The 5,776-nt window shown below is 41.5% G+C and overlaps 1 non-coding gene across 1 annotated transcript; it reads right to left on the bottom strand.

The window, feature by feature from the left end:
* Positions 1–911: 911 nt before the first annotated feature.
* Positions 912–1,018, bottom strand: LOC142425081 (U6 spliceosomal RNA). The gene has a single exon (XR_012779457.1). It is a non-coding gene; the product is annotated as a U6 spliceosomal RNA (small nuclear RNA).
* Positions 1,019–5,776: the final 4,758 nt, after the last annotated feature.

Below are 5,776 nucleotides of genomic sequence, written 5' to 3'. Positions count from 1 at the left end.
CTAATTCTAGGCTTTTTCCCTCTCCATATGAAATTGGTGGTCAGTTTTTCCAAGTCTTTGAAGAAGTCTGTTAGTATTTGTATCAGGGTTGCGTTAAACTTATATAGTGCCTTGGGTAAGACTGACATCTTTACTATATTGAGTCGTCTGATCCATGAGCATGGGACATTCTTCCATTTGTGGAGGTCTCTTTTGTTTTCCTGTAGTAGGTCCTATAGTTTTTCTTGTATAAGTCTTTTTTTTGGGGGGGGGTGTTAAATATATCCCTAGATACTTGTTTGCCCTTGGCTATTGTGAAGGGCACTGCCTTCTTGATCTCCTCTTCCATGGTCTTGTCTGATGTATATAGCAAACCAATAGGCTTCTGCTTGTTGATCTTGTATCCTCCTACTCTTCCATACTTCCTCTTTACTGTCAGTACTCTTGTTGTGGAACATTTGGGATTTTGAATGTATAGAACAATGACATGTACAAATTAAAATAGCTTCCCCTCCTCCTCTCCCAGTTGGATATCTTTAATGTCCTTCCACTGTCTATGTTGTTAGCTAAGACCTCCAGTATGATGTTGAATATGAGTGGTGACAAGGGGCATCATTGTCTGGGCCTCTTTTTTTCAGTGGGATTGTTTTAATCTTTTCTTCATTGACTATGATGTTTTCTGTTGGCTTTTCATAAAAAGCGTCTATTAACTTGGAGAACTTTCCTTCCATTCCTATTTTCTTGAGTGTCTCAATTAGGAATGGGTATTGGATGTTGTCAAATGTTTTTTCTACAACTAATAATATTATCATGTGATTCTAATCCTTTTTCTTAGCAATGGGGTGTGTAATATTGATGGGTTTTCGGATATTAATCCAACCTTGCATCCCTGGAATCAATCCAACTTGTTCATTATGGAGGATATATATTTTTAAAATATGGAACGCTTCACGAATTTGCGTATCATCCTTGCACAGGGGCCATGCTAATCTTCTCTGTAACGTTCCAATTTTAGTATATGTGCCGCCGAAGCAAGCACGGAGGATATGTTTTATATACTTCTGTATTAGGTTGGCCAATATTTGTTAAGGATTTTTGCATCTATGTTCATTAGAGATATTGGTCTGTAGTACTCTATTCCTGTGGGATCATTGCCCCGTTCAGGTATCAAACTTACACTGGCTATGTAGTATGAGTTTGGGAACTTCCTACATTTTTCTATGCACTGAAATAATTTGTGGAGGATCGATGTCAGTTCTTTCCTGAATGTTTGGCAGAATTTTCCATCTGGTCCAGGAGTTTTTGTTGTTGTTGTTTTGCTTTTGCTGGTAGTTTCTTGATAGCCTTATCTATTTCTCCTTTTGTTATGGGTCTGTTGGGGTTCTTAACCGCTATCTGGGATAATCGAGGAAGGGATTGTTTTTCCAAATATTTGTTCATGTCTTCCACACTGTTGAATTCCTTGGCATACAGACTTTCATAGTACTGTGTGATTATCCTTTTGATCACATTGGGGTCCATTGTGATTTCCCCTGTTTCAGCCCTCATCCTGGCTGTTGATGTTTGCTCCTTTCTTTCCTTGGTTAGGCTTGCCAGCGGTCTGTTGATCCTTTCAAAGAACCAGCTTTTTGCTGCATTGATTTTTCACCTTGTCTCCTGTCTTCACACTAATTTAACTCTGCCCTGATTTTTATTATCTATTTTCTTTTGCTGTTGGAGGTGTTCTGTTGACTCTTCTAGTGGATTGAGGTTTTGTGATAGCGTATCAGTCATAAGTCTCTGTTCCTTTTTCATATATGCACTTATTGCTATAAAGATACCTCTTCAAATTCTACCTATGGGATAACTGCTTTTGCTGTACCCCCTAGGTTTTGGTACGTTATATTCTCATTTGTTTCTAGAAACTTCCTAAATTCCTTTCTAATCTGGGCCAGTACCCATTCATGTTGCAGAAGATAGTTATTCATCCTCCAATTGTTTGCCTTTGTTTTTTAGCCATCCTTTTTATTGATTTCTAACTTTATGGTTGTTGATTCGAGAGGAATGTCTCAATGATGTATTTGAATTTACTCAGTCTTGACTTATGCCCCAGCATGTGGTCTATTTTCAAAAATAAGCTCTGTGCACTAGAAAAGTATGTGAATTTTTTCCCATTTGAATGGAATGTTCTACAAATGTCTATCAGGTCCACATGCCTAATTGTAGAGTTTACCTCTGCAGCCTCCTTGCTGAGTGTGTTAGTCTAGGTACTTTAGAGAAACAAATCCACAGAAACTCATATATAAGAGAGAGTTTTATATAAAGGGTAAGTGCACATCAAGAAAACATCCCAACCCAGTGCTGCCCAAGCCCACAAGTCCAACATTAACCTATTAACCCATATGTCCAATACCAATCCACAAAGTCCTCCGCCATCTCACAAAACACACACAACGATACCGACTGCAGGAGGAAAGCCAAATCAGTGAAAGTGTAAGCATCTCAGGCTGGCAGGGCTCTCCACACAGGTGCTCCAGCACCCAGGGTTGCATCGGGGTAGGTCCATGTGGCTTCTCCTCAGGGATGTCTAGCAGGAAGTGAGCCTTGCCAGCTGAAGCAGGGAACTGACTAAGGCAGCTGCACCCTGGTCTGGCCATCAGAAAGCAAGAGACCCAAGAACTAGAAAGGCGAGGCTCACTGAGCCATTTATCCCTTTGCCCTTCAATTAACCCCACATGTGTTTATCCACCAGGTTGGCACAATAAACTACCTCACTGAACTTCTTTCTCTGTGATCTATCTTTCTTTGATAGTGGCATATTAAAGTCAACTGCTATGATTGTTGAATCTGTGATTTCTTTTTTAATGTTTTGAATAGTTTATTTGACAAATTTCACAGGTCTCTCGTTAGGCACATATATATTTATTACGCTCACTGGTTCCCGATACTTTTGGCATTATATAGTGTCACTCCTTGCCTCTTGTTATGGTTTGCACCTTGAGGTCAATTTTATCAGAGATTAGGATTGCAACTCCTGCTTTTTTTAAGGTGCTGTGCTTAGTATATTTTCCACCAACCTTTTATTCTTAGTCTATTTTTGTCTGCAAGCTTCAGATGTGTCTGTTCCAGGCAACAGATTAATGGGTTATGTTTCCTGAGCCAGTCTGCTAGCCTTTGTCTTTTGATGGATGAGTTGAGGTCATTGATATTCAGAGTTATTATCATGATCTGTGGATTCTTTGCTGTCATCTTATACCTTTTATGTTGGGTGTTTTCCCAACACAAAAGTGTGTTGTGTTTGTGTGTGGGGCTTTATTTTCTCCCAGTAACTGTGTTATCTTGGTAATTATTATTGGTGTGTTGGTTTCTGGGTGGAGTTGGGCTATATCGTGGCCTCCTGCATGTGCTTGGTGGATGTTGGTCTTCTGTCCACAGTGAGTTGCTAGGTTTGGGTGTCTTATGGCGTATTCTTTGAATTTTCCCTTGTCCTGGAAGACTCTTATATTGCCGTCTATCTTAATAGGTAATTTGGCCGGGTAGGGGATTCTTGGGCTGGTATGTTTTTTTCTTTCAGGTTTGCAAAGATCTTACTCCACTCTCTTGTCCTCTTCATGGTATCTGCTGATAGGGCTGAGCATATTCTTACCTGAGCACCATTGTATGTAACCACATTGTTTTCTCTTGCTGCTCTTAAAATTTTTCTCTTTTGCCTCAAAGTTGGATAATTTAAATATTATATGCCTTGGCTAGTTCTTCCTTGGCTAGTCTAATTGGTGTCCTCTCTGTTTCCTGTATGAATGTCTGTTTGTCATTCATTAAGGTGGGGAAGTTTGCTTCCAGAAATTCCATCACAAATTTAGTTGTTGACTTCATTTTTTCTTGTTCTGGTAGACCAATTATTCAAATATTGTTCTTCTTCATAGGATCTGTCATTGATCTCAGGTTTACACCCACCTCTTTAATTATCTTGTTTGACTGTCTTTCCCATTTGTTGAAGTTTGCCTAATTGTCCTCGAGATTGCTGGTATGATTCTGTTCCTCTTCTAGTTGGTTGGTGAGATCTGTGATTTTGTGTTTTGCTTCTGTTACCTCATCCATTAACTCTTGTATTTCCCTTTGGTGTGTGGCCTTCCTCTACTCTATCATGGATTTCATCCACTGTATCATTCTGTCCTTATTCTGCATTGATTCCCTGACATCCTGATTTCTTATTGTGGCAGATCCATATCTGATTCTTCTATGAGTGTTGTTAACTCAGCTATTGTTTTGATTTTTCTTGTTGAGGGTCTTGCAGTATGTTGCTGTTTGAGTGTCACTTTGGAAGAACTGGGTGCCATATTTCTATAATACCAAGGGCCCTGAGCTCTTTCTCTGTTTGACTGATAAAAGTGTTTTCAAGGACTACCTGTGACCTACTATGGTGGTGGGTCAGATTGCTAAGTAGGTAGGGTGCCATAGTGACTCAGTGGCTGGCGGAGGTAGGGTGCCCCAGAGGGGGCTAAGGCTGGTGACTGTAGGTATACCACTGGGTCGAGTTGGGGAGGTCTGCAGCTTGGGCACAGATCTGGTCTGGCCTGTCAGGCCACAATTTACAACCTTTCAAAGATACTTTGTTGTTCTCAGGACTGGTTTGGACTGTTTTTTGTTATGTTAAAAACCCAGGCTTGTGCTCTGGAGATTAGCTTTCTGGCTACTTTCTTATGTGAATGGGTGCTAATGGACAGAGTTCTGCAGGTTTACATTCAAAGTCACCCAAAGGACCACAGCCTGGAATTGAAAGCATTAAAAAAATTCCCCTCTTTATAATGGGCTTGTGGGGTGCCCTGCTATCAGGGCTGTGCTGTCCTGCCCCCAGGGAATGGGGACCAGCTTAGCAGCATAGATTTGGGGCTAACTGGATTTGAATTCACCCCGGGCTGCCTTCCTGGGTCCCTCCAGCTCTATCCTGTTGGCAAAGCTGGTTGTGTTCTGTGGAACTGCATTCTGTCAGACGCAAATATCCCAGCAGCTCCTCAATTACTGCAAATTATTGTCTATCTATTGTTGCCCACGCTGGCAGGAGTGGAGTTGGAGTGAGGAGGGAAGTGGATGGCCGATGTAGGCTCTCTGTTCCTGGCTGGGGAGGGCGTTTTCAAAGGCCTAGACTGCAGGCACAGGGTGGCTAGCAGTTTGGGGAACTCCAGTGTGTGGCCTGTGGCTAGCTCTCGGGGGCTCTCTGTGAGCCTGGGATTTTGACCACTTTTAGACAGCAGTCTGGGGAAATTAGTACTTGCTGTGGTTCTAGGGCACAGGAAGGGGTGGCAGACACCATCCTGCTGGACCTGACAAGGGGCTAGTGGAGCACGCAGGCAGAGGCAGTGAACTTTGAGTATTTCAGTGAATTCTCGAATCGCTTCATGTGTGAAAATCAAAGGGGCAGGTCTGAACAGGACCCTAGTACACTGAATCTGTTTTTAACACCCAGCCTCCCAGTCTTGGTCTCCTTACCTCTTAATTTTCTGTTCTGACAGCAGGAGGGCTGGTTCAGTGATTCTACCTGGATAACATCTTCATGTCTTGTTGATTTTTTTCTATTGTATTTTGTTTTCCATATCGTTTCATTTCTGCTTTGATTCTTATGATTTCTTTCCTTCTATTATTGGAGGGTTTATGTTGTTGTTCTCCCAGTTATTGAAGGTGTGGTGTTAGAGTGTGAATTTTGCATTTCTCTACTTTTTACATGAGTGTGTCATTGCTATAATTTGACCTCTAATTACTGCCTTTACTGTGTCCCCAAAGTTTCATTATATTGTGGTCTTGTTCTTGTTTGCTCCAAGGA

The sequence above is a fragment of the Tenrec ecaudatus genome, chromosome 13, assembly GCF_050624435.1.
Source record: "Tenrec ecaudatus isolate mTenEca1 chromosome 13, mTenEca1.hap1, whole genome shotgun sequence".
NCBI lineage: Eukaryota > Metazoa > Chordata > Mammalia > Afrosoricida > Tenrecidae > Tenrec > Tenrec ecaudatus.
This window is presented reverse-complemented; position numbering and strand designations above follow the sequence as displayed.